The sequence below is a fragment of the Phalangium opilio genome, unplaced genomic scaffold, assembly GCF_054372755.1.
Source record: "Phalangium opilio isolate 3A_F unplaced genomic scaffold, DU_Popi_V2 ptg000070l_1, whole genome shotgun sequence".
NCBI lineage: Eukaryota > Metazoa > Arthropoda > Arachnida > Opiliones > Phalangiidae > Phalangium > Phalangium opilio.
In genome coordinates, this window is record NW_028324182.1 from 8723763 (window position 1) to 8749850 (window position 26088).

At 37.7% G+C, this 26088-nt stretch overlaps 1 protein-coding gene across 2 annotated transcripts in view; it reads left to right on the forward strand.

Annotated features, from left to right (window-relative positions):
- LOC149661414 (uncharacterized) overlaps positions 1-26088 on the forward strand; it is a 318208-nt gene that overhangs the window by 40124 nt on the left and 251996 nt on the right. The window contains exons 1-2 of one of the 2 annotated variants that reach the window (XM_089842929.1): positions 18003-18157; positions 18764-18880. The gene's annotated coding sequence lies outside the window, so the exon portion shown is untranslated. Of the gene's footprint in view, positions 1-18002; positions 18158-18763; positions 18881-26088 lie in introns of those variants that run through there. The other variant, XM_089842931.1, reaches the window with a different exon arrangement.

A 26088-nucleotide genomic window follows, 5' to 3' on the forward strand; every position in this document is an offset into this window, starting at 1 on the left:
TGCCCCCCATCTTGTTAGGTTTTTTCTCGAGGCCAGGGTTTTTCTTTTCGGAGTGTCTGTACGTCATTGCGTCTTTCCGAGTTTGAAGATCTCGAAAGAGATTTTTACTCGTACTCCAAAATTATTTCGTTCAACGCAGAAGGTAGTGTCAAAAGTTGGGTAAAATATTTTAATTTCTAAAGTCATCTATGAAATACAAGTTTATTTCTAATCTAAAATTTCATTTCCCGAAACTTGATTGGTTTATTTTTTGTTCGTTGGGAACATTTTTCTCCAGATTGGAGATAAGTGAAGAGCAATCTTAATTAGAAAGAAAAGACCTTACGTTGTAGTTTTCTTGCCCAAGTCTATAAAGGTTAGGCCTCGAGTGTATGGATTTGTGGTCTTAGTTAGTCCTTCAATAATCATTCTACCAGTTTATTTGACCCACTTTGTCTACGAAACAACGTTATCTACGCGCAATCCTACTAACGATTGTGTAATTAGTTTTACAGGGAATTGAAATTAGTTGACGATTAGGTTTTTCGACATAGATTGGATGCAGCCATGCAGGGGGGAACTCATTATAACTTAATCATAATAAACTACGGGTATTATTAGGTTATAAGGGGGTTTTAATACATATGACGTCCCGTTGTTAGCAACGTTCCCTTAATAAGGGCCAAAACAACCCGCCTATTGAATAACGAGACTTAATAAGCGATAATGTACGTGAGCGAGAGAGATAGAATGAAGCATCTTTCGCGATTAACCATTATTAGTGATAATTTGGGCGAGGTACCCATAGGTCTACGGCTTTTCAAGCAAACATAGCTATCTGAAGTAACAATCACTTTGAACTCCATATTCCCATATTCTAAGTGTCCAAAGTAATTTTTTCCGTTAAACTGAATATAAGTGTATGAAATTTTCCATAACATCGATATTTTCAGATTAAAATATATTTTCCCTACTTGGTTTGAGCTAATCACTCTAATCTGATGCCGGTTCATAGGCTAGTCGGTGAGATAGCTACCCACTAGGATCAATGGAAAAGAATAAGAAACCCGTAATTCAACCGGTGTTTAACTTAAATGCTAGTTCATCTATCTATGATGGGTGAGGGTATCATTGTCCCGATACGTACTTATCTAGTAATACGCGTATCATCCGGGACCAAAGGGGGCGTGTCGTATTCGCAAGGGGGCTCCATACCTAAGACTTCTTAATGCAACCATCCCACTAATTCCTCTTACCACGTATAGATAGGGCATCACCGCTCTCGAATTTAGCCGCATTTCGCGTAATCCGAGACCACGATAGTAGAAGATAGGCTTGGATTTCGAGAGAGAAAGACAGAGCGGAGAGGAAGTAGAGATGTGCTCGAAAGATGCGATTCACTGGGATGAGGATGGGGGGGATGAGAGAAGTGTTTTCCTCTTTTGTCTGTCGACGTACATAAAACCCGGATCTTCTTCTAGACTCTAGAGCTCCTGATCTCAGCTTCTTTCATTATCATTAGTCAGTTGATGATTACCCCATACTCATTAGCCTATCTCGAAATATCGCGCGTGCTCCGAGACTAGCGAGATTTAAACAAAAAAAGACGACGTATAAAAAAATACGAGAGAGGGGGTTACTCCATCGCCTTCCAATAGCTTCGAAAGCTCCATTAGGATAATTTTCCCTTGTTCTCTTCGTGTACGCTTCCACCGGTCAAACAAAAAAACATCCCAAACCTCTACACTCGATTTTTTATTAAGATATAATATAGCGGTAATGTCTGAGCGGTCTTGTATGCCGGTATGTACCATCATAAGATGATAATAATATCCAATAAGTTCGAAGATATGATGAATGCAAGGCGTGAGTAAGGATAAAAATACTACTATAGATTTCAAACAGAAACAAGAATAACCTTTGAAGTTAGAAGATCAACAGCAATTTGTTTTATGTGAAGTTGTTGTATGCTTGACTTTTTGGGGACACTTATATACTTATGATTAAAGGATGTACTATCTAATTTCCTTTCCTCAGACTCTCGCACTCCCAAAAATATCGAATTTGTCTTTTTCTAGCTTTTCTCAGAAACACCAGAGACATCAAGTCATATCTCAGTATCTCCGAACTGTTTCCTATCCATTGTTTCAGCAGCGGTAGATCTATTCTTATGCAAAATACCTCATTACCGATGGGGGATCTTTACAGGAATGGCTGTTTTCTTCGAGAATTCTTTTTCATTCGCACTTTTCATCCCTTTGATGTTCAGAAGAACATTTTATAATCTATTGGGTGTTGTTGTACTCAGTCTGGGTTTACTTACGTTTCGTTTACACATGGTCTTATTTATTTTTTACTATTGGCAAGGGGAATAGCCCAAATTCGCTAAGAATACTTTGAAAAGGTTGTTTATTTGCTGAAGAATTCCGAATTGAATTAATTATAAGTACATTAGGCGCTTAATTGTTGCTAGGTGATCAAGTAACGAAAACCAGAGTGTTTTAAAGTGAGCCTTACTATAATACATCTAACATTTATTTTAAATTATACGCCATGAGCCTAGTTTATAAATAATAAATATACAACTTTTTCACGTAAACGACAAGAAAACTGCTTTGAAAAAACTCGATATAGGAGAAAGAAACAACAAAAACAAGATCGACAAGTAGATTTAAAAGCCTTAAGAAAAATGTGAAGTTCTTCAAAAATAGTTTTTAACTTCTCCTTGAGTGTAAGTAAAATTAAGTTTTGAGCGAACCTAGTATTACTACATGTTATCTCTTGTCTCTGTCTCATTTTGGAGGAAGTCAATTGTAAACGAGAAGTAGGATTAGTCGCCAATTTCTTTGAGATAAGTAATCTGGAAAACTTAGTTTCTTCGCAAAATGTTTTAAGGTTTAAAATTCCAGACGGTAAAAAATTGAATTTTATTTTAAAGCTTAGACCTATTCCGCACGGCTCATTGCGTATTTTTCACTTATCCGAGGTACCTTCTACTTCCCTTGGATTTTTTCTTCGTATTTCTTCTTTCCATCCTCCCTTCATCCTTCTTCTCCTTCGCACGAGGGCCAGGCGAGAGAAAATAAGTTTTTCATAAAGGTTATAAGTTTTTCTCTACTGAGGGAGAACGGGAAGATGTAATGCCTCTTATATACCTGTAAAATAGTACCCTGGTAGGAGAGAAAACGCCCTGAGCTTCCCTGCTAGGAGGATTGAAAAAATGCGGAACATTTTTCTCGTTTTTCTTCCGCTTTTTTACGTCTCTCTCTTTGGCCCTCACTTTTTCCCTGGTTTAAAATGCATTTATAAGACGAAGAATCCGACGGCTTTTCAGTTCAGAGGTAAAAAAAAGAGAGAGAAAAAGTAGGAGGGTTGAGGTACGCGATATTGCCTAGTTAAGACTTTTCATTTCATGGCGTTTCGACTGCTTTCTAGAATCGTCGGTGTGTATTCCGGTACCCATTTTGCTTCTGCGAAATTCTCCACTTTACATCCAAAGTGTGATAATCATGAAATTTTCAAATGATATCATAACTTGGATCCCCTTTCAGACAATGCGCATCTTTGATTGAATCAAATTCTATGAGATTTGGCCACTGTTTTGGTGCAAGGAATTCAAAGTTGTGGGTGGATTATCATTTGATATCTTCGCACTAATCTCGTTTTCATGTATGCTATAGACGACCTCTCTTTCATCGATTTCAGTATGGCATTCCAAAGTCGTCTAGAACGGGAGGAAACGGGGCAGAGAAGTACAAGCGACAGTAACAATGCCGCCTCGAAATTGAATTTCCAAGAAATTTTTTTTTTAATATATGAAAAAAAATATAGAAAACTTTTGGGGTGTATTGTATGGTATGGCGGGTCTTTTTAACTCGTTCAGATGTAGACGAGGGTGAAGATATACTGCTATGGTCCCAAAAAATATGTTTCTAGCGCCATTCTTTTGGAGGAGAATCAATAGGCGTCGTTGGTCGTCACTGATGCTAGAATCAGGGCTCCACTTCTCTCATCTCCTCTACTTTCTCTACTTTCTCTCCTTTCTTCTAATGTCGCCACAAACAAAGGGAGTTTCAAAGCTTTTAATGGACGTTTTGACGTCATTAACCCTTACAACTCAAACTACCGTAATTGACGTTCTTTGTTTAGGTTCGCGGAAAAAGCGGCATTAATTAGACTAGGCGCGAAATTTTGCCGAGAATGTACAGGCTCGACAATTTCTCCTACTATCCTTTTTCACTTTTTGGTTGAATATTTTGAACTTAAATTTTTTTAACTAAATATCCTTTTTAAGCTAGGAGGATGTATTGTCAGCATAAAGTTGTTCCAATACATGGGTAGCATACTGAAAATTTAAAATACACCATCAGTCATGAAGACGTTATTGCCATTCCACTAAACAGTAGAAAATTGCCCTTGTATGAGCATTGGAGAAATTCAACGTCTATGCATGGTAACATTATTTTTCTTCTTTACGCTTGCAAAATATTCGCGCTATCCTATAACAAAGTGAAATTATCGCTTTTTGGAAAGTCTTTTGTGATAGAATATTGGAGCTTTTTCTTTCGTAATTTCAGACTTGTCTGGAGCCGTGAGATTGAGTATCGTGTAATGATAGTGCATCTCAATTTTCTCTTATTTAATTTTATCTTTTTGCCCATTTTTGTTCGAGACTTTTACAATACGTAAACTCTTTCAGACATCTTCATCTCCGTAACTCTTATGTACAAATAGTAACTCTTTGCAAATACATTTTTTCTCTCGTAAATTACGACGGAAGTAGACAGAGAAAGATGTTTGAATTCTCGCAGATGTTTCATTTCCAACTTCCTGCCATCCATTTTGGGGCACGGGAGCCCAACCGGCTTTTCAGTGTAGACCCAAAGCGGGCGTTGATGGTCTCCCGTGAATGCGTCCCTGATTATCGCAGCCCCAGCTTTACAAAGGGGGCCAGCCCCACCAGCTACTCTTTGAATGAACTGCCGGGCAATGCATCATCGTTACCGGGGGAATTTTGCCTTTGCACCTCCTTCCCATACTATGGTACAAAAAAAAGAATGAATCGAGCAATTTTTATGTGCGTTTTCTGTTAGGGCGAACCCTTGAGGGGCGTTAAAGCGTCTTAGTAAGGGCATTCATTTCGCCCAGCCGAGAAAAATTACTAGCTGGCATAGTGTAATTGTATTTAGTTCCTCGATGTGAACTGAGAAAGTAGCTCGAAGAAATAGTATACATCTGTACATTGTTACTTGAGGAATATTATTTTTTATTATGTCCTTTATTGTGTATTAATGCACTAAACACCTCGCGAGAATAAAGCTATATCTGTATGTAGAAACAGTAGGTTAAGTAGCACCATCACTCAATCGATTCCTTTAAAATTACGTTAAATAGCCTTCCCTAGTGAAAACATGTCGCTTTTGAAATTTTTACAAAGTTATCTGGAACGTCTTCAAACTGACTATAATATTTATATTCTATTCTTAGAAATATTTAAACTACATCCGAAATAGGTATGTGGTAAACCCTATGACACCTTTCTGTTTAATTCATCCAAGTCAGAAAGAGCATTACCGTAATTACTCCTTATACTATGTTGAATGTACTATATCTCCATCCGGATTCTTTGGTAATGATATTTTAATGACAAGTAGCTAGTCCAAGCGAAAAATCCCGATCTTCGTACTTGGCATTCTTCAACACATTTTCAGGCATTCACCTTTAAATAATTCATGGAAATTCACTATAATAGCAACACAATAGGATTCTATAGGTTTTTTTAAATTATACTGTATAGTAAGGAGTATCGTGTTTCTTTTTCGAAATAAGAAAATGACATCATTTGAAAACCTTTTCTTTTAATTTACTTTTCTTCCGTACGGAATTTCAAATAATATTCAAAAGAAAAAGTCGCGTTTAATAGGAAAGAGTACAGATGTTTTAACCATTATTTTAATGAGGTTAAAAAAAACCTCTTCCGAACGACGTACGTTAATGGACAATTTCGAGCAAATTGTTTTTATACCAAAGGAGAAACTCTTTTGAAGTTAGGCCTAGGACTTTAACTTAAAGAATTCCTTCTTACGCGTATGCAATTAACTAAATCGAGCTTTAACCCGACCCTTTTACCTTCTCACACCCGGTTTATGGACGAACCTTTTCATCCCTCGTTTCGTTGGATCCAAGATGCTAGTGAATTTTAATTTTTATCCCTTCTGTTTCTCCTATCTTTCTCTCTTTCATTGAAGCTAATCGAGCTAAATCCTCCTGTCCTAACTTAATCCCCATCATATATTCAAAAGGATTTTTATCCTTGACGACTACAAGTATATCAGCGATTAGTTTTATTTTCGTTTCCACCGTGGGGGAATTCACTCACTTGATCCCAAATTCTTTTAAAATTCATTAATGAAACTGTACTGTTAATGTTAAGTCAAATGAAATCCTTTAGAAATCTAGCTGTGGTTATAGATTATTTCATTTTACCTAGTTTCAATAAATTTTATTCTGAGTGTGAACCTAATCAATAGTGTAACTTGCACCTCGTTTTAAAGTGTGTAATCACGCGTGGAAAATTCTTCCCAAGTGGTTTTAGCCTCGATTTTTTCTCTAAACTTGGTGACCCGTGTTTCTAATACCAAATTCCTGGCTTCAAGAAATGGCGTCCTTAATTTCCTTAGATTAAATAGAATTTTATCGCCGAGTAAAGCTCTAATATGATTTTTTATGTCCTAAGGTCGCTGACCGACCATCTCTCGCATCATTGTTCCTACTTAGAACTATTAATAGAATCAAGGGTTATAACTTACGCCGAGGGAATAATCACTATCAGATTCCCTGTACAATTACGATTACTGATTACGTGCAATATTTTTAGCATAGTCAAAATTAAACGTACTGCTAAGTGACTGACCCCTTGCCGCTTCTATTCAGAGAGGACGATGACTCGGGACTAAAGTATAGCTGATATTTTCCTAGCTTCTAGAATCTAGATTATAATTAATTAAAGTTGAATAGGCCTAACTTTAAACGCGAACGGATGGAGGAAAGCTTCAGCTGTTAGGTTATACGGGCAATTTAATAAAACGCGACCCCATCCTTTTAACGACTTACGATTATTAGTTCACACCCGCTCTAGCCCAGAAACTTGGGGTCCAGAAGCACCCTGGGAGAAGAATGGGGCATTTTGTTGTCACTCCTCGCGATGACGGGGGCAATTATCCTCGGTAATCCGTCTCTCAAAAGCGACGCGCGCCGGTGATTGCTTTACAACTAGGGATGGGGCCAATATAACCACCTATACCAATCTTTAAAGTTATAAACGATGCCTCGGAGCGCGAAATTAAGTCACCTTAAAGACGAGCTTAAATTCTGAAACTAAAGGGGGAAGCCTAAGTAAATAATTCTAGCCTAAGTATGAGTAATGACAAGAGACTATAGGTCTTTGGGAGCTTTTGCTTATCAAAGTAAATCTTGAAAGTTTTAGTTTCGACAGCAGTCTACAGAATTTTTGGAAATCCCGTTCTGCAGAGCGACACACCCTTACGTACCATGAAATATATCTCTGAACCAGAAATCGTAGCTTGCTTTGAAGATTTATCAAGAACTTAACGCGTATTATAAACATATGAAAGAGGTATTGAATGTGTTCCAAGGAGAAGTTTCTAATTTCGAGTACGGCGTTTGTTTTGTCCAACGTCGCTCAAAGTGAGATTGTCTTGATTGATTGTGCCTGTAAGGATTAATTTGCCGTTTTCGTGGGCGTTTTAGGAAACAGAAACCCGCTTAAATATCTTCTTCGCTCATCAGCTGTGTGTCCGTCAACAATTTGCTAGGTGAACTTATTAATTGTAAACACGAGTTTGATAATCCCTTAGAATATATGATCGACAAGACTAGCACATTCAAGCCGCGTTCAAGCTCTTATAGATTTTAGTAAATCTTCTCAAAGTACTTCACACGGATTTCAGTTCACCTCGCATCACATCCGTACGCGGATTACGGACCCTGCCGAAGTTCAGATTTCTGGAACGCATCGGCCTGTGAGATTGCAGACGCTAGGACCCTGGATGGGTACGGGCTTCTGCTTTAGCCTCCTTTTGTGTTTAGTCCATCTACGAAGCGAGGTTGCGGCGAATAGAGTAGAAGGCTCAACCCACTTAGTTCTTAGTGTGCTTTATTTCTCTTTCGTGAGTTACTGAGCTTATTCGCCGAGATGGAGTGGAGAGTCAATCCATTCACGCGCGAGTTCCCTGTCCATATACGTCAAGCCAAGAGCTCAAGATCTCGCAAATTATCAGTAGAAGGGATGGCGGATTTGAAAGACCTTCAATTGCACAGGGACCGGTGGTGTTCAACGTTGTGGGTAAAATTCATTTCATTTCAATCGATCGATATATAGTTACATAAATGTCGAGCAAAATTGTTCAGCTCTACGAGGAGAAGTCTACGTGAGAGTCTTGGTTCCATTCGATATTGACCGTTTATTGTCTAGTACGTCATTCATTTAGTCAAGGAAATTTACAGAGCATCGACTTTACAGATTCTTGTCTCAGTTGATAAAGGGTCCTTGATGGAAATAACCCCAAGTCGGGGTCATAGCGTTATTGGCACTTCTTGTTCCTTTAACTAAGGTAGACAGTATAAAGATTCGGCTGGATGCTTTCGCCATCGATGGAGAGCAACTCTTTAGAAGTTAAGAAGCTATTTTTCCCTCAGTCTGGCAACCATCCTTTTTAAAAAGGATCATGGCCATCATACTCGTAGCCTAGTAGAACGTCTGAGAGAGTACAGTTCCTCAAGACCCATGTAGGGAGGAAGAGGGATAAAGAGATGGGAAATCTCACCCCCATAACTAATAGCCAGTCATCAATCGAGCTCCACGATGGAGAAGGAGAGTACGCGTGTGGGTGGTAGAAGAGATCTATAAAAAGCAGCCCCCAAATATATCGACTCAAAAGTTACTTGGACCCCAAAACTCCCAAGATCTTGCTTTTTTAAGCAGTTTACTCTTGGTAAAGTCTTTGACCTTTCTCGACCGTTCAGTAACTTTTTTTTATGGGCAAGATTTTCTTTACCAGAAGGCGCAAGCTTTACTGTAGACGAAGCAATTAAGAACCAATGAAGTTCGCCACCCACTACTTTCCAGGATGCTACTTACTGAAGGTAACAACCATTGTCTTTGCTCTTCAGAGTCCCTCTCTGCTCTCCAAATCCGAAGCCTAACCCATCTCCATCGCGCTCTCGATCCCTGCGGAACTCCAATTAGTTGAATAATTTATGACGTCGTTTTTTGTCTCTCCAGCATGGGTATTTCCTTCCTTAAATTGCCCCAGTTTCTAATCTCTTAACGTCCATGTTGGAATTGGAATAATTCTTCCTGGACTTAATTCGGTAAAATGTATTAGCAAAGGCTTAGTCTCATCATATTAAGAAATGTGTTGAGATGGAAATTATAATTGCACTGCAAAGTCGTAATGGGTTCGGCAAACTTTTCCTTGCCGAAATGGAGAGGGTTAAGCTATCACATTAATTCAAATTTATATGCGGTTCAAACTGACTACCTAGGAAGGAGTTTTACTTCAAATGACCAGTAATGCGATCGAAGATGAAGGCATTCGCACCAGTAATGATTTTTTTTTCATCCTCTCTTTTGGTCCGAGATTACCAGATTAACTCTATTTCCCTATCACCCCAAAACGATCGACCGATTCAGTTCGAAAACAAATGACTACGACCAAATTGGAATTTTCTTTAAAAACACTTAAAACGCCGAACGTACTAAATAGCCGATTGGAGCAAGAACGTTTTTTCTAATCGGCGAAATGAAAACGTCGATAAGATCTAAACTATACTAGTCGAAAATTAAAATTAAGTAGCTTGCTTCTTCTTCTCTGTACCTCGAGTATGTTGGACTTTCCTGTTTCCTTAGATCTAAAGAACAATTTTTATTTTAACAGTTTTCAAAATATCTCCTCGATCGCGTCAGTTAAAATTAGTAAATTCGATGCTCTTATTTCAAATTAACGGTTCTTGTAAATTGTTTTTTAAATACAAGTTCGCCCCAAAGAAATTATTAGTGATCAAGAAAGATAATTAGAAATTCCGAGTAAGAACCAAATATTTTTAATTGATTGAAGTGAGAAAAAGTTTTTAATTGTTCCAAGAATGAAAATTAGATTTCTCCTTTTCTCACTCGAATGTTATTGAATTACGAACATGACCCGTATAAATTAATTCAAGCATTCCATGAATATTTTAAGTAACAACAGAAAAATTAGCAATAAGCCTTAAATATGTTTCCATAAAAGTTTCGGAACGGCTATATTTAAGCTACAATATTCAAAACGAAAAGGTTCTAATTCTTTCACAGAATAAAACGGAGCTACATGTAGTAACGGTCATTTTGGTGAAACCAAACGATTCTTTCTCTAGAAGAAAGGAAGTTAGCGCCAGCTTGCTCGGGGCACCACATACTCGTACACGTCTTTTGGAAAAGCCTAATGACGAGTGGTAGAGAGTGAGAGAGAGACTATAGTTTTAAGAAAGATAGGCCCTGCAGCCTGCCACCCTAAGCGAGTAATTATTTTCAATTTCCCGAGCTCTTTCCTTAATTTCCCAACAGACAATAGTCACCAACCTTATCTTTAAATTGAATATTTTTCAGCTCAGTTCCCGCTGGCGTTTCTCTCGATCCCTCAACTGAAACTTTTCTTCGCTTCGTTTTTCTCGGTTTTGTTGCGCATTATAAATTATACACGCTCACCTAATTTACTGCGGAGTGTAAAGGTAGCTTCCTCAACTCCTATGTATTGAAAAATTTCAAAAACAAAATAGGAAACCCTTAACTACCAACACCATGTGCTGTGGAATCCCACATATATATTTATCAAGCTTATAGGAAAATTATTTAAATGAATACCGTCAAACTTTAATCGAAATCGGTTCTTTGAACTTTAGAATCAGAACTCTCTTAGCCCAACGAGGAATCATTTGGGCAGTTTTATTTAATTTGGAATTTCCATATTCGGGTATATCATAAATGTCGAATTCATTACCAGAGCCGCGGATGAAAGGCGTTGGCTTCTAGTCTAGGCAAAGGGAAGACAGTTGGGATTCGTACAAAATTAGTTTATAGACCGTCCGTCGCCTTTGATTATAATTAGATTAACGCCGTTGTGGAGGTCGATCTTTTCACGGTTATTGTATTAAATATGGTCCTAATTAGAGAGGGCCCCTAAGGATTTCACTTAAAATATGGTATCTAAAAAAGAGACGTTTAAATAATGTCACCAGCGATCACAAACCAAAGTGGCTGTGTGCGTGAGTGGGCCTATTAATTTTTGTGACCATATACAGGGTGTTTCTGATAAGTCTGCCATAAATCAAGGGGCGTGTTCTTTGGGTCAAACTGAGTGGAAAGTGTCAAAGAACATGGGGTGTACAAGAATTTGCAACGAAGATATGGCCCCCCAAACATTGGCCCCTAAAACAAGAAAATATTCGAAAATGTAGACTAAAACAAATTCAGCCTTATCAACTTGTTTAGAAATAATGAGACAATTTCAATAGTTTCCCTCTAACATCGTTATTGAACTTTCACCTGGCAGAAGTGTATTAAATGAGTAGAAGTATGCCTACTCTAGTAAAGTAAATTCAAAGTATCATGGTACCTTTCGGTTGGTATTACTTTTATTCTTAACAAGTTAACATGGACGTTACAGGTATTGTTCAAAATGTCCACCAACGGCGTTAAGACAAACATGAACCCGTCTTTCGAAAGATTCTTGGACATGTTGGAAGATTCCTGGCATGTTCCTGATTGTTTGACAACCTTCAATAATTCGTCTTCGCAAGTCTTCCTCATCACGGACTTCATTCTTGTACACGATGTCTTTGAGATGACCCCAAAGATAGAAATCGCACGGATTTTAATCCGGAGATCTGGCTGGCCACGCAACTGGTCCTCCACGCCCAATCCACCTCAAATTAAACGTAGCATTAAGATGTTCTCTAACTGCACGGCTGAAATGTGGGGGTGCCCCGTCGTGCATAAACCACATGTCACGAAGTAATGCTAACGGTATGTCCTCGAGTAGTTCAGGTAAAGTGTCTCTTAAGAACGTGAGATATGCTTCACCATTTAGTCTGGGTGGAAGAAAATTCACAAACGTAAACAATAAACAGTGGTTTGCTAAAAAGTCTTTGGGGTCATCTCAAAGATTTTTTTGACATCGTGTACAAGAATGAAGTCCGTGAATAAAAAACAATGCTGACAGTCATGACGCAAACGTAAAAACTAAACGGTGGTTTGCTATAAAGTAACGCGATGTTGTTGATAACGTCACAGTATCACTTCGAACGAACGTGTGGTAGTACAGTATGGCGTATACCAATGCAGAATATGCAGACATGCAACTCATGTATGGACTGGCGCAGGGCAATTCAGTGGAAGCACAGCGGCGATACCAGGAACAATTTCCGCAACGACGCATACCAAATCGTCGTACGTTCGAGGCTGTTGACAGGCGCTTGAGGGACATCGGACAAGTACAACCCAACAACGTTCGAGAGCGAGACATTCCAGAAGACATGGAGGAAATCGAGGAAGACGTCCTTGCCATGTTCGATGAGGACCCCTCGACAAGTACCAAACAAGTTGGACGACAATTACATGTTAATCACGTTTTGGTCTGGCGAATTCTCCGCGGACATCAGTTTCACCCGTATCATATTCAAAAGGTGCAAGCTCTTAACCCGGCAGATTATCCAAGACGCATCGACTTTTGCGAGTGGTTTTTGGCCAGAGTAGAGGACAATCAATTTCCACGGGTCCTTTTAGTAACCGACGAGGCACATTTTTTCCCGGAATGGAATTCTGAACTATCACAACCACCACGAATGGCGCCAATTAAACCCACACGCAACTAGTGTTAGAAGTCACCAACAGCAATTTTCTTTAAACGTATGGTGCGGCATTGTCGGTAATCATTTTCTAGGTCCGCATTTTCTTCCACCCAGACTAAATGGTGAAGCATATCTCACGTTCTTAAGAGACACTTTACCTGAACTACTCGAGGACATACCGTTAGCATTACTTCGTGACATGTGGTTTATGCACGACGGGGCACCCCCACATTTCAGCCGTGCAGTTAGAGAACATCTTAATGCTACGTTTAATTTGAGGTGGATTGGGCGTGGAGGACCAGTTGCGTGGCCAGCCAGATCTCCGGATTTAAATCCGTGCGATTTCTATCTTTGGGGTCATCTCAAAGACATCGTGTACAAGAATGAAGTCCGTGATGAGGAAGACTTGCGAAGACGAATTATTGAAGGTTGTCAAACAATCAGGAACATGCCAGGAATCTTCCAACATGTCCAAGAATCTTTCGAAAGACGGGTTCATGTTTGTCTTAACGCCGTTGGTGGACATTTTGAACAATACCTGTAACGTCCATGTTAACTTGTTAAGAATAAAAGTAATACCAACCGAAAGGTACCATGATACTTTGAATTTACTTTACTAGAGTAGGCATACTTCTACTCATTTAATACACTTCTGCCAGGTGGAAGTTCAATAACGATGTTAGAGGGAAACTATTGAAATTGTCTCATATTTCTAAACAAGTTGATAAGGCTGAATTTGTTTTAGTCTACATTTTCGAATATTTTCTTGTTTTAGGGGCCAATGTTTGGGGGGCCATATCTTCGTTGCAAATTCTTGTACACCCCATGTTCTTTGACACTTTCCACTCAGTTTGACCCAAAGAACACGCCCCTTGATTTATGGCAGACTTATCAGAAACACCCTGTATAATACAATGTTTTATTTTTGACTCAGAATCTGATTTCTTACCAGTCTGTTTAACTTATTGAAACGTCACTACTAATTTATGATAGACAAGAATCTATATCTAAACTCCCAGCGGACGTTCCCATTGTAACGATTTTAGTTATTGGAAATCGGCCCCAACGCAAAATGGAAACTTCTAGAGGGGGCGGCTATCATAACACTGGTAAGGATAACACCAGGATACACACCTCACTTCGAATTGGAAAGAAGAAAAATTAGTCAAAAAGGGGTCGTCTAACCCGAGAAAATTGGCGCCAAAGCTGCACTGGAAATTCGAAAATGAGCGGCTGTATCGACGTGACAGCTGCTACCCGTGCGCCCCAACCGAGAGCTGAGCTGTTCCTCCTTGCCTTCCTCTAGGAAGAGAAAGACAAAAGGGAACTTGAACGATTATTTTGCCAACCTTCCTTACATCTCTCCTTTCTATTGGAGGAAATGCTTCGATGTCCATCTTGTTAGGTTGAATTCGTACGAAGGAAACCGAATGGGTTAACTAGAATTGAAGGCCACTTTCTTCTTTATTATGACTCGCATCTTGGATGGAGTTTAGAAGCAGTGGGTGAGAAAGATGCACGATAGAAACCAAGCGCTCGCTTAACCGAGAGTGGATGAACCCAAGGTTGTAGGTCACTGAATATTGTACGACCTATGGGATAACTTACATTCCGTATTCCAGGTGTATTCTTTACACAGATCTACTATTTTATATGTTGTTTACCAGTTTAAGAGTATATACCGTAGTACTGATGAAGAGAACGTAGACTTCTATGATCTGAGATATTTATCTTATTCTCGTGTTGCGTATTTAGAGAACTTATTTAGTTTATTCTTTTGATGACTTCGCTGTTTATTATTACCTCCTTCATACGGTGGTACACTATATCAACGATTAATATAGGATAGTACAATGTATGTTTCTTTTCTTTCGAATCAATCGGGTCGACCATTGTAGAAGTGGTCGTGGCAGCGTAAGAGGACCTCCTTTACCATAAGACGCCAGTGCGAGAGTTTCAATTGATTCTATTCGTCATTACTCGGCTTGGAACGAGACTATGTAGTTTTCTCTTTGCCCGTTCTGGGGTTTTACCATAACCAGAAAGGTTGCCCCGCACGAATCCTCTCTCTTGAGAGGAAGACCGTAGCTGCACTTGGAGTCACGAGGTGGCATCGCAGGCAGCCGTTTACATGGCTGATTTTTAGGGACTCATTAAGTACGCTTCGGCGAATAGTTCGGATTCGCGTCGCGACCGGCTTTTCAAACCCCTTCATCTCCCAGCCCTTTAGAGTCGAGTGTAAGGGTCTGGAATGATCACTCGTCCTTTTCAGAATGTGGAAAGTAAATTTTTGGGGTTAAAGCTCTCCTAATCCCGGAAATAAATAATTGGAGACTCTTTTCCGATAGATACTTTTCTCATTTGGCCCCTTAACCTTTTCCATGCCCTTCTTCCCGAGTTTTAATCCAATTCGATTGAAAATTCAAACAAAAATTTATTGCCAGAACTAGGTTGACTCAAAGTTATAAGTGGGGACGTGGTATTGATCTAGTTTAATCTATTTCCAATCAACTCTTATGGTAGTTAAGCGACTGTTTTGAAAAATTTCTCTTTGAATACCCGTTAGGGAGACCAAGTCGCTCGTAGAATATGAAGTTCTCTATAACAATTTCATCTATTTTTATTTCATTTCCACTCAAATTGGAAATTATACATTTGAAGTATTTATTTAAAATAAGCTGAGAGGCGTCGAGTTTGTGTGAGCCCTTAGTCTTTTTCACAGTTAAGAGTCTAATTAGATTAAAACACGGTTGAAAAGTTTACTCATTCGTAACGACTCTTTAAATTTGTTTTGATTTTTGCTTTAGTTTCGTGCAAGCCCATTAAAGGAATGGCGTATTTATACAAAATGTTAAATCTCGTAGGAAAGAAAGTAGTGTGTTTGTACATCAGTATATGTCTAATAGTATAGGCAATATACATTATTTTCCACACATCAACCAAGAGTAAAAAGGCGGCAAGCCCGCTCGATACGTAACGCATAAAACCCATTAGCGGAGGGGGCTACCCTAATTCAAGAAGAAAAGCCTAGGTAGATGAACCTTTTGTTCGTATTTTCTCTTTCGCGAAGCACTTTGGCGTATTAAAACCTTCTTTGACGCGATTTTTTTCTATTCCCGCCTTTTCATGCCTTCTAGGGTAACATTCCCTCTCTTTTTTTTTTTGGCGCCAAAAGTACGTCGATCATTGCACAGCCCTGGATAGGGTTTTACCTTTTTTTCTACCATGCAGCTCAACGGTGTATATAATCTTTTCGAGGTGTTGATGGAGAAACCGTTATCGGACCTCTTAAGAATGCATCTCGGCCTTATTTTCCAGTAAGGGTCCTAATAATATAGAATGGCTAAGCTAATTGAGACCAACGGTGCAGTATGTGTTATTCCTTACCGTATTCACTAATAACGTGATATTAAATCAAGTTATGGTCAAAGTCTGTGAAATTTCTCAAGTGAAAACAAGGCCTCACGGATAACAATTTGTTTATGTTCATCAAATCTTCAGTTAAACTATTGTTAGTTTAGATATAGTGGAACATACTACGACATTGACCGCCTTTTAATAACTAAGCCATTCTGGTATACTCTTTGCCGTAGGCCTTGGGAATTCCGTGCTTAGCTACGGCCCAACCTTCACCAAATAATTGAGGCTTGCAGCTGACTACCAGAAATTAATCCTGATCGATTGGAAGACTTCTGAAGGGTCAGCTTGGATCTCTTTCCAAGTTTCTAGAGCTAGAACCCAAAAGCCTCGCTATAAGGATTAGTTTAAACCCCTGGCAATGCCCCATACTCCACTCTTAGGTCACGCAGTATATTTTTCTCCAAAATCTGTGACCTCTAATAAATTATTAGTTCCCTGGAATCTTCATTATTAGGCCCAGTCTTTAGTATCTCGTCCAATCAATGGAATATTTGGTATAAATTAAGGAATAAATTTTGCAGTTTCGTTTGGGTAACAGTCTAATTTATATGATAATGCGATTCTGTTTATATTGAATGATTTAAATAATGATGCCTATTGAATTCACAGTTCCTTGTACGATATTGTGTACGATAATTAGAGTATAACCATGAAACCCTTTCACTCAAGACTGCATCTTAAAATTATGAACTCCAACGTTTTGAAAACGCCTGGACGCCATGTTTGCCGCAAAAACCTTTTTTCTGAAAATTTGAAAGTCTTCCTTCTTCACGGAAAATCCATTGGAAATCCGATGTCTCTCTTTTTTTGGGGGATATTTCCCAGTTTTCCAAAAGCGATGTATTTCTATAAGAACCTTTTAACCGAAAAGTTTGGTTGAAAACATTTGCTCTTTAGCCCCTCCCCCTAGGATGACCACACCATGCGGCATTTTTACGGTACAGTTAAGCTCTATAATGGATAGGAAATGATGTTACTGGTGGCCCTTTTAAGACTTTGCGCGAAGACTAGCTTAAATAAAAAATATATATCAATTCGGAGAAGGAAAGAGCACCATTCGTTTCATCTGTGGGTTTTGGTGTTAAACCCAAGAGTATTAGGTGTTATTGGTCGGGGAGTTTAATGTATCTCTTACGTAGAACCAGAGGTGTAACACTTCAAAGCTAAGGTATAAAGCTAATCTACCTTATTTTAAATGGAAGAAGTACTGCTACGTGAACCACGTGACATTTCTAAACTATTAAAACGCGTGATACTTCAAAATTTAAAACAAGACTTATCGGATATTTAACTATTTAACTGTAGTTCACAGTTAAGATGGGATATTACCAATCCAATTCTGTTGAAATCGTACATAAAACATATAATTTGAGGAAAAACCGAACATTAATCAGTTACTTTAATGATTGTTTCTCATTTTCTTTGCAAAAACCAGCAAAGTTTATTACCGTTTCAACAGAATCTTTATGTGTCTGCCGAAACTATTTAACATTTCACTTTTACATTTCCCGCCGAATAGTTTTTAAAAATAGTTTTTATTTTTTCTCCATAGGTGGAGCTTTTAATTAACTGCCAGTGCTACGTATTATCAGCCATAGCCCACTCGATCACGCGCGTCACGACGCAAGCTGCTCGCGCTATAGCAGCTTGCGGCGTGACGCGCGTGATCGAGTGGGCTATGTATCAGCCCTTCGTCGTGGGCTTCCCAGTAAAGCTCAGAACCCTCAACTTGAAATGTTGATACGAATATAATTACGCATATTTTTATGAAAATTAATCTTTTGGACCGAAGAAACTGAAATAAACCAATTATGAACTTTTAACCTCGAGGAAAATGCAAGAAAATCAACTGGTAATGATGATTTAATTAATTTATAGTATAATTTAGTAACGAAATAGGGCCTAGACATAGATTTAATAACGTTAAGCCTTAGCCCGACTTAATAAAAATTAAAATCAATGCCAAGGCTTAAGTTTCACGTGGATTTCAGTCCTGCGGGATTTAAGGTTTCATTAGAATTTCTCTGCGCTACTGTAGTGAGATAACAGCTGATACTTAATAATTTATTTTAATTAAATTTATTCTAATTTAAATTAAGTGCGTTTCAATATATAATCAGACAGCCAACTTTTCTTCATGAATAAGAAAATTTATTGGAAATGTATGAGATACAGTGTTTCTAATTAAATTATACTAATTATTTAATTTGATTTATTCTAATTGAAAAGGGAAATTTATTTTTGGACGTATAATCCGGCAATTTTGGAACAAAGGTTATTTTACTTAGAATTCGTTAATAATCAATGAAGAGCTAAAAATAATAATTTTTCTCATTTAATTAAACTTATTTACTAGAATTTGGTTAACTTAATTCAAATTCTAACCATTTTAATTGTAATTAAGTCAATGTAGTTTAATTTTTTTTTTTTCATTTAAAAAATATTATTTTTATTGCAGGTGATTTTGTATTATATCAGCCACGCAATTTCCAAATCCAATCGTCAGTTCGTCACTCTCAATCAAGAATGTAATTATGGATGCTAAACCATCACATCTACAAAAAGAAAGAAACTGGTAAGATCATTTTAATTTTTTAAATTAAATTGCTACCATTCTGTGTTAAATTGATTAGATATTTAAATGGGTTGAAAAACACTACACAGTAACTAATTTTTTATTTCGCATATAATTAACGCTAAGGCTTAATGTTAGAAAAAAGAAACAACCCTAGAAGTATTTTTTATTTCATTTAATTTGCTCATACGCTACACGAAGTGCAAAGGGAGGGGCCATTAGTAAAATATATTCGCTGTGGGTTTTTCAAATGAAGGAAAATGGGAATGTGTGTATAAAGGAAAGAAAACAAATTATCCCAATGCAGATGAATTGGAAAGAGTGGCCGCCACATCTTAAGTTTTTCCCTTACTTTGAACTAAACCAAACCCATTTGATGGGAATTTATTTCCCATGGTTTTTTTATTTTATTTTTTTTTATCTAAGATTTATTTTACCACAAAGAGCCTTCCTCATTTGCATAGCTAGAAAATAGAAAAAGAAATATTTCTTTCCTAGAATCTCAGGGTGGCAAAACTCTTACACTTACCTCTTTCTCTCTCTCTCGCTTCCTGAGATTAGCTTTACAAATTTCTTCCTCCACGCTATTTCCAGTAACTTCCATTTCCCAACAAATAAATTATTTCGAAGCTATGAAATGCTTTTCTCAACGTAACATTGTGGGAACCATGAGCAACATGCATTGATAACTTAAGGTTAGTTTCTTTTTTTTACCCCTTGTGTGGACGCGTGCCTAGTGAAAAATGCACAGTCTCCTCTTCCCCTATCTTCCGGTTTTCTACGTTCCTTAAGGTTTTCTTCCTTTTAGTTGTTAATCCTAATAAATCAAGACGGGACGGGGACAGGTCCCCGGGAACGTGCATGTTTGCTTATTTTCCTAATTTGCTATTTAAACAGTCCCCAGCCAACTCGTAGATTAAAAAAATAATAATAATAAGAAAATTGGGCTGCACTTAGATTGTAGCAAGTTCAATAGCGAACCAATATAAGAAATTTATATGTAGCTTGCTTTACACCGGGATGTTGTTGCTTTTGCTTGAAAACAAGTTAGATAAGCTATATTATAAATGTTTCGGAGTTCAATGGGGTTATATTCTGGAACTTAATTATCTTCCTTTAAAAATGCATTGAAATTGATACTTCTTTTGTGGCACCTTTCTACCGTAAATGATGAAATTGGTACTGCGGTTAACGTAGCAACGTTAAGAGTACATTCAAAAACCCACAAGAAAGCCCAAAAACCCCGAATCTACCATGGATTTAAAAGTGACTTGAATTTTCACAAATTTTCTTAATACCGTGTCAAACGTCGCTCCAGTTTACTATAAGCTGATCTCCCCCACTTTCCTGTGGACAGAGTTTAATCTTCTAAAAGTTTTCCTTAGACGGGAAAATGCATTAGGCTCCTGCCTTAATTTTGGTAAAAACGGGCGCGGCTTGCCTATGTCCTTCTCGAAAATTTAATACGTTGCTCAAGCAAAAATATCAGTCGACTATGTTATGATTTTAAATGAAAATGAAAATTAATATCTAAACATACTTTAAGAAATTAATTAACACCAATATAAATTCGAGATAGTAATTTTTGCTGAGTACTATAATCCTTTTCTTCTCATTTCCTTCTGATTTTTTCGATTACGGTAAAACTTAAAAATTAGTTACTTGTATTCAGTAAGCTATCAATCATTGTCACGGCTAGAAGATTAAAAATTATTAATAATATTTTTCTAAAAAAATAGGCTGACGCTAGACTTAAATTTAATATTAATCCGCAGCCTTAACTAATACGCTCGAATAAGGAAAGAGTTAAGAGTGTTTATTAGTTATTAACCTATCTCGATACTGAAGGGGAAAGCTGAAACTTTAAACGGCCTATTTCCTGAAGAAAAACACATTAATTTGCTAGAATAGTGTAAAACAAAACTGTAGTCTACCTATAATTAGGCAAAAGAAACCCAATTATAATGATATTTTCGGGAAATTCTGGCATAAAGTCGTTGTCGCGTTTCGAGAATAATGTCTCATTTTATTATTGTTCGTTTTTCTGGATCTTTTCTCGTAATATGTGTATAGTTTATTTTTGTTACCCGTTGAGATAGTAAATGTTAGGTCTCTTCGGCCCCTAGTTGATCCCTTTCCTTTACAGATGGTGGCTTTTCTATACGAAGTGAAACTGGGGCGCCTTTCCCTCTTATTATTATGTTTCGAATAGTGTCTGCTTTTCCCCGGTTTCTCCTAGAGATTTCTCAATTTTTCCGCCCACGATATAGAAAGAAGGAGGACCAATTCGAGGAAAGAGAGAGAGAGTCCCCAATTAAGGCCTCGGTCGTGATTTGTTCGAATTTTAAGCCATTATCATAGCTCATTAGCTTTTAATGGGAAGTCTTTTAATTGATTAGACAGACGAGGATGCCTTCCCATCTATTTCTGTTTTGAGTTTGCAAACCAACCCCCGCCACTCTTTAAAAGTTTCGACGGAGCGGAAAACTCGGATGAAATTCTACCCCTGGCTTAAGGAAAATTCCCTATAGCAATTATATGAGAAAAGCTAAATGCCTGGGTCAAAAGTAAGCTTCCCTCCAAAGTATTTAAAATTCTTAATAAAAGGGAAAGTGAAATATAAGCAAACTACGAAACTACTTTAGAAAGAATACGTACTTTCCTTTCTCTTTTACAATCCCTCTGAGACTCTATTCCGAAAAATGGTTCCTTTTTCTTTATAGAATTTTGAATTTTTCTTGGACTTTCAGTTTTTGGGTTTTTGGTGCGTGAAATTATGACATTCATGAAGAGATCAGAGAAGCTAGATGTATGCCTAACTTTAATGTAAAATATAAGGAAATACATACATACTTTTCGTGTTGATAACAACCGATGTGCACTTTCGAAAATTAAAATATATGTATATATTAGCAAGGATCTCTAATATCGTAGACGTTATAGAATAACGTCTTTCTGTTTGATAGGTTTCGATATTTCAGGAGCGAAATTTTCTCGTCGATACTTCTCTTTCGTTAAGTCTGGGTGATTGAGTTAAATTATATTAGTTTCTTTTAGAGTTCTATAGTTTGCTCAATCTAACTCGTTCCTTTTTGTTTGAACAGAAAATGGAAGACTATATAGTTTTCAAACCCCTTTCATTAAAATTCAAATATTTGCCGATTACGAAATTCTATTTCAAACTCTCACTGCAACTCCTGCAATAGTTGTAAATATACGAAGGATTTTTCTTTATTTAAGGGTCGATCTCAGGTCTCAGAAATTTCTCCTTTCAAGTTTTACTATTGAGCTATCATTATTAGACCCTGATACTGTTCCTTTGATTTCTCGTATAACCCAACACGGCGTCCTTATTGGTCTAGCTTCTTTTGGAAAGACAAATTCTTCTTCAAAACTTTTTAATATCCTATTTCTATGCAAATAGATTGGTACCGAAAAGGTTGGAGGTGGTTTAAGAGGTTAGCTAGGTAAGGAAAGATTCGGGAAGTTTCCGATAGAACGGCTTTTAGGAATAGATTAATATGGTGTACCCAGGTAACCAAGCGAACAGCCACAAATATTCATGAAACACTCACTATAAGAGCTGGGTGCCGAAATCACTGTTTGAAACGTTGAAAACCCTAGAAAATGAATATAAGAAAAATCTCCTTAGGATTCTTTCAAATATTTTCTACTTACGATTTTCAAAGCCTGTTTCTTTATCATCTGAACAGATATTTTGGACTTACAAATCCTTGTAGGATTTTCCAGTGTCATTTTAATTAGCAGACATATTTAAAATCATTTTGGGCTATGACGTCCTTGACGTCGTTTTCTCGCGTACTTTACAGTAATAAAAGTTAATTAAGGCTTAAAATTAATCCATTAGCGAAACCGTTTCCATTAATTTTAAATTTTTGAAAAGTATTGTTAAGTTTCTTATTTCTTCTTGCGTTTTTGTCTATGAGGATAAAAAACCTAACCCAGAAACGGAGGGAAACATTCGAATTGTTTTCGCTCTGCCGAACGAGTTTCGCGCGTATTTTAGAGCTGAATTCTCTCGCTTTAGTTTTGAGATGGCTTTTCCCATTTAGTTGATTGAAATTTAACCGAAGATCTTTTTGAAAGGCTGGAAACGAATTGTAACAACGAACCTCACGCTTTTCCTTTTTCTCTCTTTTACCAAAAATGAGGCAGAAAATAGCGAAAATTCACTTTTTAAACTCTTTCCTCCTTCCCCGGAAAATGATTCTCGGAAGCGTGAAAAACGAAGTATTCAGCCTCGACCTCGCAAGTTTTGTAGTACCGTGCTCGTGCTCATATTCCAATCTACGAAAGTTGCTTCAAACGTAGCAACTTTTAAGGGAGACTATTACAAATAATACTCTACACTTCGGACAAATTTAACATGATCGGCGTTTTATTTACCCCGGGAAACTTTCATGCACCTAAAAGACCCTTTAAAGAAATGGAAACAGTACGCTGTATTTCATTTTGCGAATTTACTAGCGGACCCTATGGCTGGTTTTGAAAAATAAATAAAATAGAACGAAATTGCATCTAAGTTAAATTTCGTTTCGCGAAACAGAACGGAGAATACCGCTTTCATTTCCTATTGAATGAATGATTCCTGATGTGTTTGGAAGCGTTAACGTTATCTTAAATATCCCATAGAGCTCTTTGAAAATTAGTTTAGAAAATTTTACAAAATACTGGAAATGGAACCTCTCTAAAAGTATATAAACTCAAAATTAACATAACGTATTTCAAATGTTTAACTTTAAGAAAAAGAGTATAATTATAGAACTTTAGGTGTTACAGAATTATGGACTTACCTACTCTATCTCAAAATATACGTAGGAACCGAGTAATTGGAGTTAAAATGGATGGGGAAAACTCAATGTTTCCCTATAGGAAATTTCACTTCTTAGGGCTCCTAAGTCTATTACTTCATTTCTCTTTTTATCAACAGTTAGTCCGTAACTCAAACCAGGGTATATTTTTAGAAAGGTAAATACGATATCTAAAAAGGGTTAACCTCTATATGGCGCGAGATAATCGTTTATTCCCCATACCGTAATCCAGCCTGGCCGACCCTCTTTATAGATGGACGTACATCCATGGTCTTTATTTTATCCTCTCCTATCGTTCCTTACTCTTCGGGTGAGGGACCCGCCTAAGGTTGCCTTCCAATATAAGAGGTCATACTTTTCCTCATCCTTTTTTTTCTCTCTCTCTCTCTCTCTCTTCTCCGATGGTGGTTCATGGACCGTACATCTTTAATAGGACAGGATATACAAATATTATATTGTGGTTGGATGCCTTGTGCAAATTAGTTTGAGAATGACGAAGTTTCCTATTTTACGAACGGTATTTATGGTTAATATCCGCTCTAATTCCTTTATACCTAGCGGTACATTCCAGTCCCGTTGCAAGCTTCGCAATGTCCATTAGTGGTTCCTAGGGAAGTGGGGCAGCGCCTCTTAGATCGATTTTGCTTGCCTTCATTTTTTTCCTGAGGCTCTCTAAGGCTCTTCCTTCTATAGTCCGAAAGCCAGCAAGGCCTTGTGGGCTGTAGCTCTCTTCTGGGCGTCCGCCCTCTCTACCCGGGGTACTGGGGATCCCGCTGTATCGATACAGGAGACGCTTTCTCTCTTTCTCGAAACTCCCCGAAAAAGGGAAAGGGGTGAATAGAAAAATGACGTAGTATCGATTTTTCGATTAGAGCTTTTGCCCCGTATACAATTAATGAGTTTCGAGCCACGCTTCCGAGCACGTTCAGCCAACGCCAATGCTTTTCACTGGCATAGACTCTTTCGCGTTAGAAACACGTCCTTTTCTAAACAAGTTAAACTTTGTTCGAGTTCTTTCTATAGGTCCACCCCCGCGTATGAGCTTGTTCCTGAGATAGAAATATAGACGATCGGAATTGCGATCATGTCCAGTTATATTGTAGAAGCATGGTATCTAAATTAAAATATTTGTAAACTAATGTTATAACCTTCCATATGTTTTTTATACGCCTATCTACTTTCTTCTTACAAGGCACCTACATCATCTAACCAACTTCGCATCCTTATAACTTCTCTAATTTTTTATATAATCACAAGCTCGCCTTCAGGGCACCTGCTCAATAACGACCTGGAGTTTCTTCCTCCAAAATAGTCGTTCATTCATCCGTATAAAGGAATGGACGCTCAAGGGGGTTGAGCTCCCCCCTCCCGTCCCCAAAATCTCGGACAAACCTCCCCAACACTCGGTTTCTATGGCGCGCAAATTGAAGAATCTCGATTCATTAATTTCTTCCAACGCTAGCTGTTTCATGGTTTTCATTTCTATCCTCCGTGCGATTGCTCTCTAATTAATAAAGTCCTCCCATTCTTTTTTGAACGTTACCCCTCTTCCTCCCCCTCCTGGTCGCCCAACCTCTTTTAGAACGATAACATTTTGAAAGGGGTGGTTTCTTTCGGTCTCATTCCATTAATTTTCGCTTCAAACGTAACTTACGAACGAAATCATCTAGAGCCACCTCGCTCGACGTGCTTAAGAGGCGGTTGTCTCTGATTTTTATTTTTTTTCTGGGGACACTTCTTACAATAATTATTAGGGAAAGTGTCAGTTGTTATTACTACTTACGGCAGGTCTGTATAAATATTGGAGTTCTGAGGGAAATATATCATATAGGATGAAACTTTCACACTCTTTTCCTATCAGCGCCTGTAGAAATGTTTACCACGCATTACAATAACGCTAAGAGAGAAGATGCCGTCCAGGCTTAAGATTAAATTGTTTCTCAAACAATGAAAGTAAATGCAATTTGAAGTCAAGCCATTGAAACTTAAACAACGATTAGCGTGGAGGAAAACATTTTATACAACCGTCTTTCGTTTCTTTTTCTCTTCCTCCTCGTGTCTCGCACTATCCGTCTTGTTCTGGTTTTCTGAAGATGATTGATGACATCTTTCATTAAAAAAATGCGGATATGTATTTAAGTCGATACCGTTGCTGTAAATTTTCATCCATCCTTTTCCACATATTTTCGGGAAGCTCAAGAGTAAAGGAAAGATGGAGAGAGAGACAAGAAAAAACAAACATTGTTTTAATTGATGAATACACGCTTTGACCCTTGACGAAGGCCAGCCAGTAATCGTTTGTAAACCAGAGATAATTTTTCTGTCCACATGCAAGCATCATTATATTTAATTTAATTAAGTTAAGTTAATAATTTC